Source organism: Neoarius graeffei, chromosome 6, assembly GCF_027579695.1.
Source record: "Neoarius graeffei isolate fNeoGra1 chromosome 6, fNeoGra1.pri, whole genome shotgun sequence".
In the NCBI taxonomy this organism is placed as follows: Eukaryota; Metazoa; Chordata; class Actinopteri; order Siluriformes; family Ariidae; genus Neoarius; species Neoarius graeffei.
The window spans coordinates 38,129,435-38,148,662 of record NC_083574.1 but is presented as its reverse complement, the minus strand read 5'-3'; positions in this window follow the sequence as shown (position 1 = coordinate 38,148,662).

Sequence of the window (19,228 nt, the reverse complement as noted above, 5' to 3'; positions counted from 1 at the left end):
AGCATAAATTGGCCTTAAATGGCTGCCGTAGTGCAAACAACTAGCGATAAATTATCAGAGTATGCTCATAATCTAGAAGCCACTGCTCACTTTAGATATATTCAGAAGATTGCTATGTGCAATGGAATCGACCCCTACAGTCTGGGAAAGTAGGATTTTTCATACGATCTTGAAAACTACCCTTCAGTCGAGTTCCCCGACATCTCGAACTATCTGGTGTTGCAGACATCCTTCTACACTGCAAAACAGATGAAAGCATGGAAGAGTATGGAGGCTTACAACTTTCTTGTAAGTGACTGTGTAAAGGACCTCGGTATCAAGTCGCTGCCGAATGAATCCTGTATTGTTTTTGCCTGTGTAAGTATGGTTTTTTAAGCTTTCCGTTCGCATCTTTACACCAAAGTGCTGCAAGTTGAAGTGTAAACAAACAATAGTTTGCTTGATTCTCACTTGTGTTTGCTCTTATCTCTCAGGTAAATCTTTCACAAAGATCATCAGAAACCCCTTTAAAGACCTGGATCTTAGTTACACAAGACGGAGAAGTGATCACAGTGCATTGTAATTGTATGGCTGGGGAAGAATTCTGTCATGACCTTCATGCATATGGACTTTGTGAGGAGTAAATAAAGAAATAGCTGGGGACTTTAGCGCTTCAAGACTAAAAAAAAGTACTGTAAAATAATGACACATAGCAAGAAAAGTACTTGGAAAACACTGATGACATAGCTGAGAGGGATACAAACCTTTCATGAAGTGATCACTGCAAACTCAAGCATGCTTCGACTCGGCTCCCTTCGATCTCAGTGAGAGGTTCAAAAGCCACCTTTCTCTACGGGTATGTCTTTTTGTGAAATCCTGTGTTCATTCACCCTTTTTTATTAGTTCATGGGGAACCCTGAAGAAACTTTTCTCAGTTTCATGGTTTGATTGATTCAATCAACCTAAAATAACGCATGTGTAAGGCATTTTTCATGCGAGCAATGCACTTTCTTTGTACAAATTTTTTGTCGACTGAGCTTTGGTAGACCACCAGCTAAAGTTTTGAATAACTAATGAGGCAGATGTGATGTCACGTGAAACCTAGCAATAGAGAAAAAGAGGCAGCTGGAAGAAGAAAAAAGGAGAAAGTGAAGAAAACTGGAAGAAAGGCAGAAATGAAGAAGAGGAAAAAATGCCATTAGTTAATTTTTCAGAAACCTAATAAATCATTGCATTACCATAATAAAAATGCAGCAAGAAAGTATGTAAGCAAGACCTAATATTTCCTTTGCTCCAGCTTCAAGAGAAATGATGCTCCTGTTTTAATATTTTATGATGTGATCATGATATAGGCAAAACGCATGAAAATTCAAGCCCAGATGGATCATTTATGCAAGTTGTTGCCTAGTGATGAACCAGATCAGAGCTGTCTAGTTAAAAATACCATGCAGTGAAAAATGATTCAACACCTATCACTGATATGGTAAGCAGCATTTAGAAAAATGAAATATTATTTTGTTACTTTGTCTAGCCAGACAGTAATTTGTGATTTAATCCAGAACTTTAAATAAAATAAAAAGTCATGTCAAGCGTGCTGTTGACAGTATTCTAACACCTCCTATGGCTGTGTGAAAGAATGACTTAGACACAGGTGACATTTCTCAATTTTACACTTACCTACCAGTAAGTGTGAGTAGGAACATGAAGGACAATGGAATATCGAAAGAACAAAGAAGTGACAAGGGCCGGTTTGGGAGAGGAGTGCAATTATACATGTGTGTAAGGTGTGTATTTATCTGGGGGGGAAGCCATGGCCTAATGGTTAGTGAAGCAGCTTTGGGACCAAAAGGTTGCTGGTTAGATCCCCTGGACCAGCAGGAATGGCTGAAGTGCCTTTCACTCAACACCCAAATGGTATGGGATATGTTGTACATCAGTTGGCACGGTGGTGTAATAGTTAGCACTGTCACCTCACAGCAAGAAGGTTCTGGGTTTGGGCCCAGTAACTGACGGGGGCTTTTCTGTGTAGAGTTTGCATGTTCTCCCCGTGTCTGTGTAGGTTTCCTCCAGGTGCTCTGGTTTCCCCCACAGTCCAAAGACATGCAGGTTAGGCTAATTGGTGGCTCTAAATTGACTGTAGGTGCGAATGTGAGTGTGAATGGTTGTTTGTCTCTATGTGTCAGCCCTTTGATGATCTGGTGACTTGTCCAGGGTGAACCTTGCCTCTCGCCCATAGTCAGCTAGGAGAGGCTCCACCTTGCCCGCGACCCTGTCCAGGATAAGTGGCTACAGATAATGGATAGATGGTTGTTGTATGTCACTCTGGAGAAGAGCGTCTGCTAAAAGCCATCAATGTAATGTGTATTTATCTGGTGCATATGGTGACCCTGAAAGGCAAATCACAACCACACATGAGAGAACAAAGCACAACAACAAATATTCCTTCTTCCTGCATACTGGTTGCTTTACTGTTTGCAAGGCCTGGGGCCAAATGGTGTATATGGTGCATTTCGTTCCGGTGAAAAAGATGGACAGTGCATTTGTCCAATCAGTGACGATCCTCGTCGATAGCACGTTCCTACTATTTCCGGTAGAAGTTACCGTCATTGTGTTTTCAGTTCTGCTGTTGTGTTTTGTGATTTGTTGCTTTGTTTTGGTATTTGTTGTTGTGTTTTGCTATTTGCTGCTGTGATTTGTCCTCCTTCCACCGTAGGTGCAGCAATCCATGTTATCCCTCAAAATATCACCTTATGCTTGAAGTGTGAAACCATACACGTGTATACTGTTCAGACTGTATTACCAGTCAAATGTTTAGACACACCTTCTACTTCAGTGTTTATTACTTTTATTTTTATTAATTAAAAGACACTTCACATCTTAAAGTAATGATGGATGATGTTTCTCTTTACTTAGTTGTTTGATTCTTGACATAATATGGATTAATACAGTTGTGGAATAGGGCTGTTTGTTATATTTTTATTATTTACTATTTATTGTTTGATCTCAAACGCATTAAGAAGGCAAGAAATTGCACTAATTAACTTTTGACGAGAAACACCTGTTAATTGAAAAGCATTCCAGGTGACTACCTCATGAAGCTGGTTAAGATAATGCCAATAGTGTGCAAAGTGTCATCAAGGTAAACAGTGACTACTTTGAAAAATCTGAAATATGAAACATAATTTTTTTAACACTCTTTTGTTTACCACTGTGGCAGTGGGGGCGTGGTCAAGCGTTGGTCTGTGAAGGGAGGGCGGGGTCAGGGAAGGTAAGTGGCAGAATCACTGCACCTGATGGGAATTAACCTGTGTTTGTGTGTCTTCCTCAGTGACCACGCCCTATAAGAGGAGAGGGAGAGCAGAGGAAGGGGGCTCTCCCGACCAGAACACGTGTGTGTCTGTGTGTGCGCGTGTGTGTGTGTGTGTGTATGTATGAGCGAATGCTGAAAAGCTGAAAATAAAAGAATTATTGAGAACTCAGTTCTGGCCTGCTGTGCTTCTGTGCTACACCCACCTGGTATAATACTACAGTGGTGCTGAAACCCGGGATAGTGCAGAAGGGAACGGCCACATGGAGTCCTCCCCCTTCCAGGACCTGGTCCATGCCCTCGCCATGGCCCAACAGAGCCAGCACCAGGTGCTGATCGCCCTCTGGAAGGAGCAAGAACAATGCTTTGAAGCCCTGGTGCTGGCACAACAGGAAGATTGCCAGGCATTCCGGCACCTGCTTGCATTGGCGGGGGCCCCGATCACCACCGCCGAGGACCCTCCCCACCTCACGCTAATGAAGATGGGTCCGCAGGACGACCCCGAAGCCTTCCTCACTCTTTTCTAGCAGGCAGCCGAGGCGTGGGGTTGGCCGGTGGAACAGCGCACGGCGCACCTCCTCCCCGTGCTAACAGGCGAGGCGCAGCTGGCCACACTACAGCTCCCCGCTGACAGCCGGATGGTCTATGCGGACCTCCGCAGGGCCGTTCTCCAGTGTGTGGGTCGCACCCCAGAGCAGCAGCAGCAGCGCTTCCGCGCGCTGCACCTGGAGGAGGTTGGCCGGCCGTTCGCGTTTGGCCAGCAACTCCGGGACACCTGCCGGTGGTGGCTGAGGGCCAACAACCGCGACGCCGAGGGAATCATCGATCTGGTGGCGCTGGAGCAATTTGTCGCTCGACTTCCGGAAGGAACCGCAGAGTGGGTCCAGTGCCACCGCCCGGTGTCGCTGGATCAGGCCATTGAGCTGGCGGAGGACCATATGGCGGCCGTTCCGATGGCAGGACAGTGTGTATCCCCTTCTCCCCTCTCCTCTCTCTCTCTCTCCCCCTTCTGTTCCTCGTCCTCGCCCCATTCCCCCATGCTGGGGCCGGCTCTACCCCAGCCGGCCTGCCGCACCCGCGGTGTCCTATCGTTTCCTACTTCTGTGTCTGTGTCTTCCCCCCCTCAGGTGAGTGATCTCCGGAACACCAGTGCAGAGAGAGAGCCTGGGCTGGTACGCTGGCGCTGCAGGGAACCGGGGCACCTCCAGCATCAGTGCTTGGTGATGGAGGTGGGTGCGGTGGTCCGGATCCCTGACACGCCAGGGACCGCCCTCGATCGGGCCGGAGCATATCGCATACCGGTGAGTATTCAAGGGAATACGTATCAGGCTTTGGTGGACTCCGGCTGTAATCAGACCTCAATCCACCAAAGCCTGGTGCAAGACGAGACATTGGGGAGAGCACAATTGTGGCAGATCACAGAATCCAGGGACACATGTCGGCCTGGGGGCATTTTGAGTTATTGACAGATTCAGAAAGTACAGTTTCTAAGCTTTCCAATGATGCCTTCCATGTGGAGATCTGACAATATTTGAAGAATGCGTGGCCTTTTGAAAGTGTATACTTCTTAAAACAGAAAAGGGAGAAAATCGCCCTCAAAGTTTTCCATCTCAGCTACTCTGGGTGTAGGGCGGGCACATAATGGTGCTCATCTGCATGACATTAAGGAAAGCCCTACCCCCTACGAGCTAGCATGATACTACTTTCATGTAAACAAAGATCACCACATCAATTTTCCTTCCATGCAAAGTATGCCCAACACAATTATGAAGTACAAAAATAAGTCCTAAAGTATACTTTAACGTTTTGTGGTTGAAAAATTACTCACACCGTAAGAAAGAAAGATAGCACGATGATGACACAACTAACACAACACTAGTTTCATGTAAAGCCTCGGTCACGACCGGCCGTATGTGCTCCTACGGCCGGTCTACATGCAAAAAACGCAAGAAACACACGGAGAGCGCGCATGAAACGCACGAGAGCGCGCGTGTGAAAAGCACGAGAGCGCGCGTGTGATGTGCTGATTTTCGAGCCGCAGACCAGCCGCAGAGGTTCTTTGTTATGTCAAACAAACTCTACGGGCGCTTACATTTTTTTCAGGTTGCAAGACAAACTTACGGCCAATGCGCGACTTTCTCCGTGAACAAAAAAAAAACGCAGCGATTTGGGAAACGCCAAAAATCACACGGCCAAAAAATCGTACGTCCGGTTGTGACCTAGGCTTAACCAAACCACAACACTCTCCGTTACATGCAAAAATAACCACACAGCCTTAGATTAATAAACTTACCCCATCAGAAAGAGAAACGGCGCCTTGCACACACCAATGCCTCTGATGGAATGTAATCCTAGAACGGTCCGTGTATCATCTGATCATTCACGTATTCCATTCAATCTGGAAAACGAGGTTGTGTTTTTTTTGCTAGAAATGGTGATCTCCGATGTAAATGCCATGTGTCTGTTTGCTTCGCGGTGTTTGCTCCTCTGCGCTCTGTTTAGTAACTCATTCCATAGTGAAATCACATGCCTGTATGCAGTTAAGTAGCCATGTGCTCAACTCGGATCATACAGCTGATTCGCGGAAAAAAAAACAAATGACTTAAATCATCATGTGAATGGCCCATATGGTAATTTACCCACACCCCCCAGCAGGCTACAGTCCTGACAAAAACGAGACAATTTGCAACAAAAAAGTATGCTTTTCCAACAAAACAATCTATTATCTGAAATACTGATTGCATTCTTTAAGATCTCAACTTGCACATGATGGAAAAAAACAAAAATCACAAATTTAAAAAAAAAATGCTTCTTTTGCGATTATCTCGGATTCGTTTCGGCCGACATGTGTCCCTGGATTCGGTGAGGGGTCACAATTGGTGAAGGTGTTGTGTGTGCATGGGGATGTTCACAACTACCCTTTAGTGTCGGTCCACATTCTTTTTCGAGGGGAGAAATTTAGAGTACAGGCGGCGGTTAATCCTCGCCTTACCCACTCGATAATTTTGGGGACTGATTGGCCGGGATTCAGGGAATTAATGACTCATCTAGCGAAGAGTGGGGCCTGCCATAATTTAGCGGGAGGAGGTCCCGGTGTGGCTTTGGCGGGAGCAGCTGTCACAGAGCCGTCCATGTCATCACCGCGTCAGAGTGAGGAGCAGCAGGCTCCTCCTCCCTCTCTCAGGGAATCCCTCTCGGATTTTCCATTAGAGCAGTCATGAGACGAGACTCTGCGGCATGCGTTTGACCAAGTGAGAGTAATCGATGGTCAAATGCTCCAGCCAAACGCCACCCCGTCCTTCCCCTATTTCTCCATTTTTAAGGATAGATTATACCGAGTGACGCAGGACACTCAGACTAAGGAGCCGATAACTCAGCTTTTAATCCCGAAGAGCCACCGGGAATCTATATTCCAGGCGGCTCACTTCAATCCCATGGCCGGACACTTAGGGCAGGATAAGACACTAGCCCGAATAATGGCCCGATTCTATTGGCCAGGAATATGCGGCGATGTCCATAGGTGGTGTACGGTGTGCCACGAATGCCAATTAGTAAATCTAGTGGCCATTCCAAAAGCGCCTTTGCACCCTCTGCCATTAATCGAGACCCCGTTCGAAAAAATTGGGATGGATCTCATCGGGCCATTAGATCGGTCAACATGAGGATATCGTTTTATTTTAGTTCTGGTGGACTATGCAATGCAATATCTGGAAGCAGTGCCTCTTCGCAATATCTCAGCACGCAGTATTGCGGAAGCACTCTTCCGCGTCATCTCCCAAGTTGGAATCCCCAAAGAGATTCTGTATGGGTTACTGGGAATTAAGCCTATCTGCACCAGCGTTTATCACCCACAAATGGATGGCTTAGTCGAACGGTTCAACTGCACCCTCAAAAACATAATTAAAAAATTTGTAAGTGAGGACACACACAACTGGGATAAATGGCTCGAGCCCCTGTTATTCGCAGAGCGAGAGGTCCCACAAGCTTCCACGGGGTTCTCCCCATTCGAATTATTATATGGGCATAAGCCGCATGGCATCCTAGATGTGCTGCATGAAAATTGGGAGGAGGGACCTTCAACAAGTAAAAATGAAATTCAGTACGTGATCGACCTGCATGCCAAACTCCACACCCTCACGCACTTAACCCAGGAGGATTTGCGGTAGGCCCAAGAATGTCAAGTCCGTCTGTACGACAGGGGCACGCGCCTTAGGGAGTTCACACCAGGAGATAAAGTACTCGTGTTTTTGCACACGTCGAGCTCCAAATTAATCGCCAGGTGGCAAGGACCCTTTGAGGTCACACGGCGAGTCGGGGACGTCGACTATGAGGTGAGGCAAATGGACGGGGTGGGGCATTACAGATTTACCACCTCAATCTGTTATAACTTTGGAACGAGGAGGTCCCCATGGCATTGGTGTCGGTGGTTCCAGAGAAGGCGGAGCTAGGGCTGGAGGTTCAAAAGGGAAAATTGAGATCGCCCACCGCTCCGGTCCCCTGTGGAGACCACCTCTTCCCGACCCAGCTCACAGAGGTAGCCCAGTTGCAAACAGAATTTTCTGATGTGTTCTTGCCCCTGCCCAGCCGCACCCACTTCATAGAACACCACATTGAGACGTCCCCAGGGGTAGTAGCGCGCAGCCGCCCTTACAGACTGCCTGAACACAAGAAAAAGGCAGTTCGGGAAGAACTCAAGGCCATGCTCGAAATGGGCATTGTCGAGGAGTCCCACAGTGACTGGAGCAGCCTGGTGGTCTTGGTTCCCAAGGCTGACGGGTCAGTCCGGTTCTGTGTGGACTATAGAAAAGTCAACTTGGTGTCTAAGTTTGATGCGTACCCAATGCCTCATATTGACGAGTTGCTCAATCGACTAGGCATGGCTCCCTTTTATTCGACACTGGATTTGACAAAGGGATATTGGCAGATCCCCTTGACTCCGCTATCCCAAGAGAAAATGGCCTTTTCTACACCGTTTGGCTTACACCAGTTTGTCACACTTCCTTTTGGGCTGTTTGGGGCGCCCACTACATTCCAGCAGCTTATGGACAGGGTCCTCCGCCCCCACGCCACCTATGCGGCTGCATACCTGGACAACATTATTATTTATAGTAATGACTGGCCACGGCACCTAGAACACCTAAGGGCCATTCTTGGGTCACTGAGGCGAGCGGGGCTCACAGCCAACCCAAAGAAGTGTGCGATTGGGCGGGTGGAAGTACGGTATCTGGGCTTCCACTTGGGCAAAGGGCAGGTGCATCCCCAAATCAATAAGACAGCAGTGATTGCGGCCTGCCCGAGGCCCAAGACCAAAAAGGAGGTGAGACAGTTCCTGGGGCTGGCTGTCTACTATCGTAGGTTTATACCTAATTATTTGGATGTCACCAGCCTGCTGACTGATCTCACTAAAAAGGGGGCACCAGATCCGGTCCAGTGGACGGAGCAATGCCAGCAGGCTTTCTCTAAGGTAAAGGCTGCTCTGTGTGGGGGGCCACTATTACACTCCCCTGACTTTTCTCTCCCCTTTATTTTGCAGACAGACGCATCGGACAGAGGGTTGGGGGCTGTTCTGTCCCAGGAGGTGGAGGGGGAGGACCATCCAGTGCTGTACATCAGCTGCAAGCTGTCGGTGTGCGAGGGCAGGTACAGCACCATAAAGAAGGAATGCCTTGCCATCAAGTGGGTGGTCCTCACCCTCCACTACTACCTGCTGGGGTGCCCTTTCACCTTCTGGTCGGACCACGTGCCCCTGCAGTGGCTCCACCGCATGAAGGATGCCAACGCGCGGATCACCCGTTGGTATCTGGGACACCAGCCGTTTAAGTTCGAGGTGGTCCACAGGCCGGGGGCGCAGATGGTCGTGGTGGATTTCCTCTCCCATCTGGGGGGGGAGTCAGCTGCAGGCTGGACGGCTCCCCGGCCTGAGTCGGGCGGTGGGGGTATGTGGCAGCGGGGGCATGGTCAAGCATCGGTCTGTGAAGGGAGGGCAGAGTCAGGGAAGGTAAGTGGCAGAATCACTGCACCTGATGGGAATTAACCTGTGTTTGTATGTCTTCCTCAGTGACCGTGCCCTGTAAGAGGAGAGGGAGAGCAGAGGAAGGGGGCTCTCTCGACCAGAACACGTGTGTGTGTGTGTGTGTGTGTGTGTGTGTGTGTGTGTGTGTGTGTGTGTGTGTGTGTGAGTGAACGCTGAAAAGCTGAAAATAAAAGAGTTATTGAGAACTCAGTTCTGGCCTGCTGTGCTTCTGTGCTACACCCACCTGGTATAATACTACAGCCACATAATTCCATATATATTCCATAGGTAGTAAAATAATCAAAACACAGGGAAAAACATGTTGACATGATTGCATCACATATGGTACAGCTGTGGTCAAAAGTTCACATACAGTGACATGAATGTCATCTTGGATCTGAATGTCATTGCAATATTTGGGCTTTCAGTGATTTCTTTGAACTGTTCTTTTTCTGTGGTTGAATGATTGTACAGCATACATCTTTAATTTAAAAAAAAAACTAGAATTTGGTGCACAAGTTTTAATTTTCTTTGGGTTTTCTGAAATCAATACAGGGTCAAAATTATACATACAGGGTCAAAAATTTACATACACTCAATTAGATTATGAATTCAGAGGTGCTGAAACTTCCAAAACGTTGCTTATCTTGCCAAGGCCAAGGTCTCTTAACTTTCTGTTAGTGATCATGATTGACTACAGCTGGTAGCTTCTCTGTGCCTTCATAAAAAGGGTTTGTTCACAGCACTCATTGGATTGACCAACACACAGTAAAATGGGAAAGTCCAAGGAGCTCAGTGCAGATCTGAGAAAGGATCGCAGATGTACACAACTCCAGAATGTCTCTTGGAGCCATTTCTAAACAACTGCAAATTTCCAAGATCAGTTCAAACTGATGCAATTTATTGTGAGGTGTAGTCACTTTGCCAAACCACTTTGCTTCAAGAAAACCAAAACACCCTCAGCTGAAAGGAAATTGGTTTGGATGGTCAGGAACAACCCAGGAACCACCATGGCACAGTCCTGCCATGAACTGGAAGCTGATGGATCACTGTCTACAGTTCAGTGAGTTTTACATCACCATGCACTTAGAGGCTGCTTTCCAAGAAATAACCCCCTGCTCCAAAAATTGACACCTTCAAGCTTAACTAAAGTTTGAAGCTGACCACATGGACAAAGAAAAAGCCTTCTGGAATATAGCTGTTTGGTCAGATGAGACAAAGATTGAGTTGTTTGGCCACAATGACCACTATGTACAGAGGGACACTGTACCAGCTGGTGGTGGTGGTAGGATCATAATGCTCTGGGGCTGTTTTGCTGCCAGTGGAACTGGTTTATTGCCAGAGTGGATGGAATAATGAAGAAGGAGGACTACCTCAGAATTCTTCAGCATAAACCATCAGAAACTTGAACACAACTTGGGACTTGGAAGTTATAACAGGACAATGAACCCAAACACGCATCAGACCTGGTTGTGGAGGATAAAGCAGGCTAACATTAAGCTTAAAACAAGTCCTGACTTCAACCCTAATGAAAATATATGGACCGTGCTTATAAGTCGAGCCCATGCCAAGAAAAAAAAAAAACCAACAAAAAAAAAAATTTATTTGACTGTACCAATTCTACCATGAAGAGTTATGAAATATCCATCCAGAATTCTGCCAGAAGCTTGTTCATGGTAAACAAAAATGTTTGGTCAAGGTGAATCTTGCGAAGAGACATTTTACCCAAATATTAGGTGTGCTGTATGTATATTTTAACCCTGTATGTATAATTTTGACTCTCTGTTGATTTAAAAAAACCCAAAGAAAATTAAAAATTGTGCACCAAATTCAAGTGTTTTTTTTTTTTTAAATTAAAGATAAATGCTGTATAATCATTCTGCCACATTAAAAGAACAGTTCAAAGAAATTACTGAAAGCCCAAATATTGCCATGACATTCATATCCAAGATGACATTCATGTCACTGTATGTAAACTTCTGGCCACAACTGTAATAGTTGCAGATTTGTCAGCTACACATTCATACTGTGAATCTCCTGTTCTACTACATGGCAAACGTGCTCTGTTGAGTTCAGATCTTGTGACTAGGAAGCCACTGTACACATGTATACTGAACTTGTCATGTTCATAGAGCCAGTTTGATATGACTTGAGCTTTGAAACATGGTACATTATCATGCTGGAAGTTTGGGGAAAGCCATGGCTTAATGGTTAGAGAAGCAACTTTGGGACCAAAAGGTTCGATTCCCTGGACCAGCAGGAATGGCTGAAGTACCCTTGAGCAAGGCACCTAACCCACAGCTGCTCTCCAGCCTGGTCTGGGTTTGGTGTATGTTGCTCTGGATAATCGTGTTTGCTAAATGCCTGTAATATAAAGTCATGAAGTAGCCATTGTAAGATGGTTAAATTATATTCAGCAACACCACTCATATTGACTGTATTATTCAAACAATGCTTGATTAGTATGAAGGGCCTCAGTGTGTGCCAAAAATCATCCTCCACACTGTTGCACCAATACTATCAGCCTGAACTGTTGACACAAGGCACAGGTTGAGTCCATGGATTCATGCTGTTCGTGATAAATTCTGACTCGACCATCTGCAGCAGACACTGAGATTCATCCCACCAGATGATGTATTTCCAATGTTCAGCTGTACTCTTTTGGTGAGCCTATGCCCACTGTATCTTCAAATTCCTGTTTTTGTCTGACTGGAGCGGAACATGTAGTCTTCTGCTTCAAAGTGTGACATGTTGAGGGGTTTTTTTGTTGTTGTTCTGCACACCATGGATGAAAAAAGGTGTCCAACCCCACCCACACACACACACACACACACACTTTTGCCATAGCCTTCCTGTCAGCTCAAACCAGTCTGGGCATGTGTCCTCAAATGTCCCAACATTGATAGGATTTATTTATTTTTTTAATTAAGAAAAAATGCCATGAAAGAAACCAAAGCTTTAATTTTGATTACTGGGTTCAAGGTTAGAGTTGGATTTAAGCGTTGAGGCATAGCGTTAATTATTTACATTGATATTTATGTCAATGGAAGAGCCTCACAATGATAGTTTGACAAGCATTTGTTTGTGCGATGAAAAAATAAGCATGTCTATTCATAACACTTGCTTGTTTAAAATTGTCCATGCCATAAATTTACTTTATGTTCAACATGTCACTTGAATTAGAGAAGCAGGGAGGAGACAGAAACCTTCAACTGAAACATGACAGTCATTTCATGGATTGTAATTTCCTGAAATAGATTTTTTTTTATATGTCACTGCTGACTGTATATGTTTATGTGCTAGTCTAAACACACAACATTTTTATTTTCATTTAAGACCAGCTGACCATTCTCTTGGGAGAGCTTTATAGCTTGGTGTGAGTTAAAGCACAAGAGGTTTCAGTGTCCTAACCAGAGACGTTATTTACCCATTTATATCATCCATATCATATGCTACATTATTGATTTTCAAATACGAGCTGTGACATATCTTTCGCTGTCATCCACTAGGGACATATGCACAACACTCATGGTTATTCAAGTTATGATACGTTAATTCAAATGCTGGATTCCCTGGAAGCTTTATTGTAAAAATCTGATCCTATCACCCAAAGCACATTCATTCCGTACTAGTATTTTAACAGGGCAATAACCATGACAAAGATGCACAGACAACTCATAAATAGGCATTCATGGCACAGTGGGGCATTGCAGTGGAACATCAGGCAGCTGTGGAACATCTGGAACATGCTGACTCTGCAGATCTGTGAGATCAGTCACACACTCGCAGCAGTCCATTGGGATGTTTCTTACACCGAATACCCTGCTGTCACTGGCTCCTCGCCATCGTTTAATAAGAACTGGGAAGAGTGCAGTTGTACCAAAGACAAGTGCATCTTTATCATTTACAGTCTTTCATAATTGTTTACACGTTGTTATTGCGCAGTGGCACACATTTCTCAATATCCAAAGCTCGGTAGTCTTTTCTCTAAGCCATTAGTGCTAAACACATTTTACTGCAGTTTGCATTCATTACAAACTCCTTAATCACTTCACACAGCTTTCCATCTCAATCACCCATTTCCCGAGATAAACTCGAAAGCTATATTTGGGAAAGCTAAGAAATAATATGCATACATTTATTCTACACTTCAATCTAATTCTCTTCTATAGTCTTTTTTTTTATTTATGGACAATATAATTGAAAGAGACGTACAATAGGTGTCTTAGAAAATAATGTGTTTGTGCAAGCTTTTATAATGCAGATCTGCCAACTGTTATTAATTATGTGTATAAACTCTACATTTTTACAGTGGCGTATGGAGCTATGAGTTATCAGTCAAAAATATGCAAAAAGAGCATTTTTTCACCAATAAAAAAGGAGCATATGAGCCAATCGACGTATGAATCTGGAAAGATTGACAGTTGCACAGCTGTTTTGAACCTCTTTCCCCATCTCTGCTACTGCTCTCATCTCAATTAGATTTTTTTTTTTTTACATTTGAAAGATGCAGTGCCATTGCTTTCTTTCAAGGTGAACAGGAAATGTTTTGAGTTCATTAATGTGACGTAAACTCATGTGAAGTAAAGTCATTAACTATATTTCTTATGGATGGCAGCAAAAGTAATTGTGAATAAAAAATGTGAAACAAATGGAACTTTAAACAAGTGGCACAGTGGTGTAGTTGTTCACACTGTCGCCTCACAGCAAGAAGGTTCTGGGTTTGAGCCCAGTAACCGATGGGGGCCTTTCTGTGTGGAGTTTATATGTTCTCCCCATGTCCGCATGGGTTTCCTCCGGGTGCTCTGGTTTCCCCCAAAGACATGCAGGTTAGGTTAATTGGTGGCTCTAAATTGACCATAGGTGTGAATGTGAGTGTGAATGGTTGTTTGTCTCTATGTGTCAGCCATGTGATGATCTAGCAACTTGTCCAGGGTGAACCCTGCCTCTTGCTCATTGTCAGCTGGGATAGGCTCCAGCTTGCCTGTGACCCTGTAGAACAGGATAAGCGGCTACAGATAATGGATGGATGGACATCTAAAACAGTCAAATGGCACTACATGGGGACTCCACATTATTGCTGTTCTCTGTTTCCAGGTCTTGTCATGCAATATTTAAATAATATTGGCTGGCTTTGAGTGGTCTAGCAGATATATTCCATTCAGCTAGCATGATATTGAATGAGTCAAAGATGTGTTCAATATCATGCTAGGTGAATGGAATATATCTGATATACCAGGGAAAATAAAGGCAGCCAATATTATTATTATACATACACATTCCTTTCTGGTGTTCAACATGTCTTTCTCTTTCAAAATTCTCTCAAAATCTTCTGTATTTAATGAGGCAAACCTGGCGGCCATGTTGTTTGCAAATTGTCACAGTCATTCGCTAGTGTGGAAGTTTTACGTCTCCAACATGTGACATCATGTTGTCTTGACAAGCATGCAATATCGCACTCATTCTCCATTGGGTAGAGTGATGCAGTACATGTAGGATAAGCAATATGCTAACAATATTGCATGCTGTCAAACCAAATGACTGAAACCTGCTAGAAGGGAATAGAACACATTTTTATTCCATTGAAAAAGCATCCTTTTTGTATAATAATTAAATTTACATTATGCTATATTGATAAGCCAAGGTTTAACCAGCTTCAGAATAGGACTCGAACAAAAAAAAATATATATATATACACAAGTTGATTAAAATAAATAGAGAAGGAGGGACAAAAGAACGAGAGAAAGACAAGATTGTCCTGCATTTCTAAATCTTAAAGTTAAGCTGTAATAACTGACCATGTTATCATTTTTATTCATATAGCACTTTTCAGCTGAGGCAGTATCACAAAGCAGCTTTATAAAAATCTGGATGCAGATTTAGATTGCTGATAAGCAATCCAGAGACCACAGTGATAAGAAAAAGAAAAAAACTCAGTCAAAAGACATGAGGAAGAATCCTTGAAATGAAATACAGTCAAAGAGCACTCATTCTCTTCTGGGTGACAACAGATAGTTCTTTTTGCCGTGGACCTGGTTGTCTGTATCAAGGGGGTAAGATTTGTCAAAGATAAATCTTTCACAAGAAGATAATGATCCCAAAGAGATTCATCCAAATCAATGCAGAAAAGCACTGGCCATTTCTCCAGCTTTGAATCAGCAGTCTGAATTGATGAAGACAATCTCCATGGACAGACACGACTAAATGAATGTGAAATATTCCACATATGCAATATTCCACTGCAAATGAAACCAACCTTATTAAAGACTCGAGTGTTAGTCTCTCCAGGGGATGTTTCACCATCTATCAATTATCAGGATGTTCATAGTTTTAATAGTGATATTTCTGATAAAACAATATTCAAAGCAATATTTTTGGAATTTAAATTGGGTTAAAACATCAAAACATGGGTCTTAGCTCATACGCATTATTTAAATAATATTGGCTAATGAGTACTAGATAATGAGTTGGAGATGAGTTCAATATCATCCTCAGTGAATGGAATATATCTGATATGCCACGATAAAAAGGCAGCCAATATTATTATTATTATACATACACATTCCTTTTGGGTGTTCAACATATCTTTCTCTTTCAAAATTCTCTCAAAATTTTCCGTATTTAATGATGCAAACCTGTCGGCCATGTTTGTTTCCAAATTTTCACAGTCACTCGCTAGTGTGGAAGTTTTACATCTCCGACGTGTGACATCATGTTGTCTTGACAACCATGCAATATCGTAAACTATATTCAATTCTCATTCTCCACTGGATAGAGTGACGTGATACACGTAGGATAAGTGATATGCTAACAATATTACATGTTATCAAACCAAATGACTGAAACCCGCTAGAAGGGAATAGAACACGTTTTTATTCCATCGAAAATGTGTCCTGTATGTATCATAATCATTTATATATTGATGTTTATTTCCATGTAGGTGAATAAATTGAATTTTATAATATATGAAATCTTAGACATGACCTTTGAATAGGGTAAACAACTGAGAAAAATAAAAGCTCAATACAAATGTTTTTATAATGAAATAACGATCTATCAGCAAAACCTGACAGTTTTTTCTCTCTCTCTCTCTCTCTCTCTCTCCAATAGAGAATATACAGCAAGCAACCAAAACATTGGCAACTGACTAACTAAGCACATTAGAAATATTTCAGTATGAACATATTTAATTTTCAGAGTTGATCTGCAAAAAATATCTGCTTGTCTTTGGTCTTTGATCCTCCTGTAGAGACATGCAAGTATACAAATCATGGCACTATTGTCTCCTTTATACAGGCTAACTGATGTTTTAAATGTGCAGGGAATATATAACAGATCCATCACTTATACCTTGAAGGTCTTTCCCAGAAGATAGATAAGACATAGATAGATAGACAGGACAGAGATGGACAGAGAGAAGTCGACAGCAAATATTTCCTGCTCAAGCTAATAGACTAGCTTTGAAGGACAACTTCAGCATTTGGGTAAATAGTGTCATGTGTCACTTGGCTGATGATCCATAAATATGTTAAGATGTAGTGGAGTGAGATGGATCTTTCTGTGAGAAAGTACTTTAGCAATGGTTTATATTAATATTTATAATAGTAGCAGACACTCAGAGGCATAAAATTTGGTTTATAATTTATGACTATCTGTGTGCTAGGACATTATAAAGATTTGTTAATTATTATTTACAGTTTCAAGAAAAAGCTCTATCCACCAATTGAAATTAATTGCATTACTCATAAAATGTGGTCCGAACTTCATCACTCATAATTAGTTTTCCAGTCCTCATTGAACACACTCATTAGTCATCTACAATTCAGGTTGGAAAGAATATGTGGGAGGAGGTTTTACTGCTGATTTGTGTTGTCCTGTGCTGTACTGGCAGGACAACACAAAGGAGGCCATAAGAAAAACTCTGGACACCAATACTAAAACATCATCCCAACTGTAAAGGATGGTGGTGGGAGCATGTTGGTTTGGGGCTGCTTTGGATCTGCTTGAAGGAACAATGATTTCAAGATTGTATCATGCTGCTTTAGAGGAGGATGTCAGGGGAGTGCTTAGTCACCTGAAGCTGAATCAGATAAAGGAACAAGACAATGACGCAAAACACAGAAGTAAATGAACAAGAGAATGGTTTAAAAAAGAAGAAAATTTGTGTTTTGGAATGGCTAAGTCAAAGTCCAGAAAAAACTGACATAATAATAATAATAATAAGAAGAAGACGACGAAGAAGTTAAATTTATATAGCACCTTTCTCATATCCAAGCTCACTTTACAATTATGGGGGGGGGGGGGGGGGGGGGGTGCACCAAATAAATGTCAGGATGTCATTCCAATGGTGTAGCAGCCACAGTCCCACCAAAAGGCACACAAAAACAAGTCCCACGCCGCCTGCACAGTCGCTGCCAGGCAACACCGCCTGGAACACCGCGCCATGGATCCACAAAGCAAGCACAGAAGCACCGTGACACAGAGCGCTGGTATGTCCCATACTGCCTGTACAGCTGCCGCGATGCCACCGGGCAACATTGCTTGGAACACCGTGCCAAGCACAAAAGCACCGCTGCACAGAGCACTGGACAACCGTGATGTTAAAATGAGCAACGAGCTCACTGCAGTCCATAGCCAGGAGCACAGGCATTACCCATGGTGAACCAAGGCCTGGAGGGAACCGACGCCCAACACTGGGTCCGGAGCTACACCACAACCAGCAGACAAAACACTCAAACAAACATCAAACTACACAAACACAAAAAGATAAACAAAAGGGAAAATAAAATAAAAAGCTCCGGTGAGAAGCGGCAGCCAGAATGCGCACGGTGTACTCTCAACCGGAAACAGAAACAAAAAAAAAGTGCTGTGATCTAACCTGAGGTAGGTAGGTTAGTGACTCTAAATTGTGCCTTGGTGAATTGTCTATGAATATGTCTCATCCAGGGTGTATACCTGCCTCATGTCCAGTGTTTCTGGAATAGGCTTCAAATCCTCTGCAATCTTGACCAGGATGAATCACTTACTAAAGAGGAATGAAATAATGAATGAAATGGTTCTGTAAAGAGGAATGGTCTAAAATTACTCCCCACCTTTGTGCAACATGGATCAGCAACTACAGCAAACGTTTTGTGAAGGTTCTTACTGCTAAAGGAGGACCTGGAAACACAAGAAACTACCAGGAAATACAAGGGTTCACATACTTTCTTTATTCTGACTCTGAACAATTAGCTCATGTATTCAATAGACTTAAAATGCAGTGAGTGTTAGACACTGGTTTGTTCTTACCTGGAAGGGATCCACATCTGTTCCATACACACTCTCCATAAGTGTCCTACAAGGCTCAATGCTTGGTCCTCTTCCATTCTCACACTGTCCTCTCTAGGTGAGGTCATATCCTCATATGGGTTTCACAACTACTATGCTGATGACACACAACTCATGTCTCATTTCCTCCCTCAGACACTTCTGCATGGATCTCAGCATATCTGGCAGGTATCTCATCATGGATGGCAATTCATCAGATGAAACTAAATCCCAGCAAGAATGAGTCAGTGTACATACCTAGATTGCTATATCATGATATTGCTTTCTCCCTGGACAAATTTCCAGATTTCACCATCTGTCACTGCATGCATGCTTGGGGTAACCAAGGACAACCAACTATCTTTCTTTTCTCACACTGCTAAACTGACTCAGTCATGCAGGTTACTCATTTACAACATTTGGAAGATCTGACCAGTTGTATCTACAGGTACTTCTTCAGTTCATTTGTCATTTTGAGACTGGAATACTGTACGTGCACCTAGCAGGTCTAACCTCTGCACCATCCAGTACCATCCAACCTCTGTAACTGATCCAAAATGCAACAGCATGACTTGCTTTCAACCCCACCATGTTCTCCCACACTACCCCATTGCTACACTTCC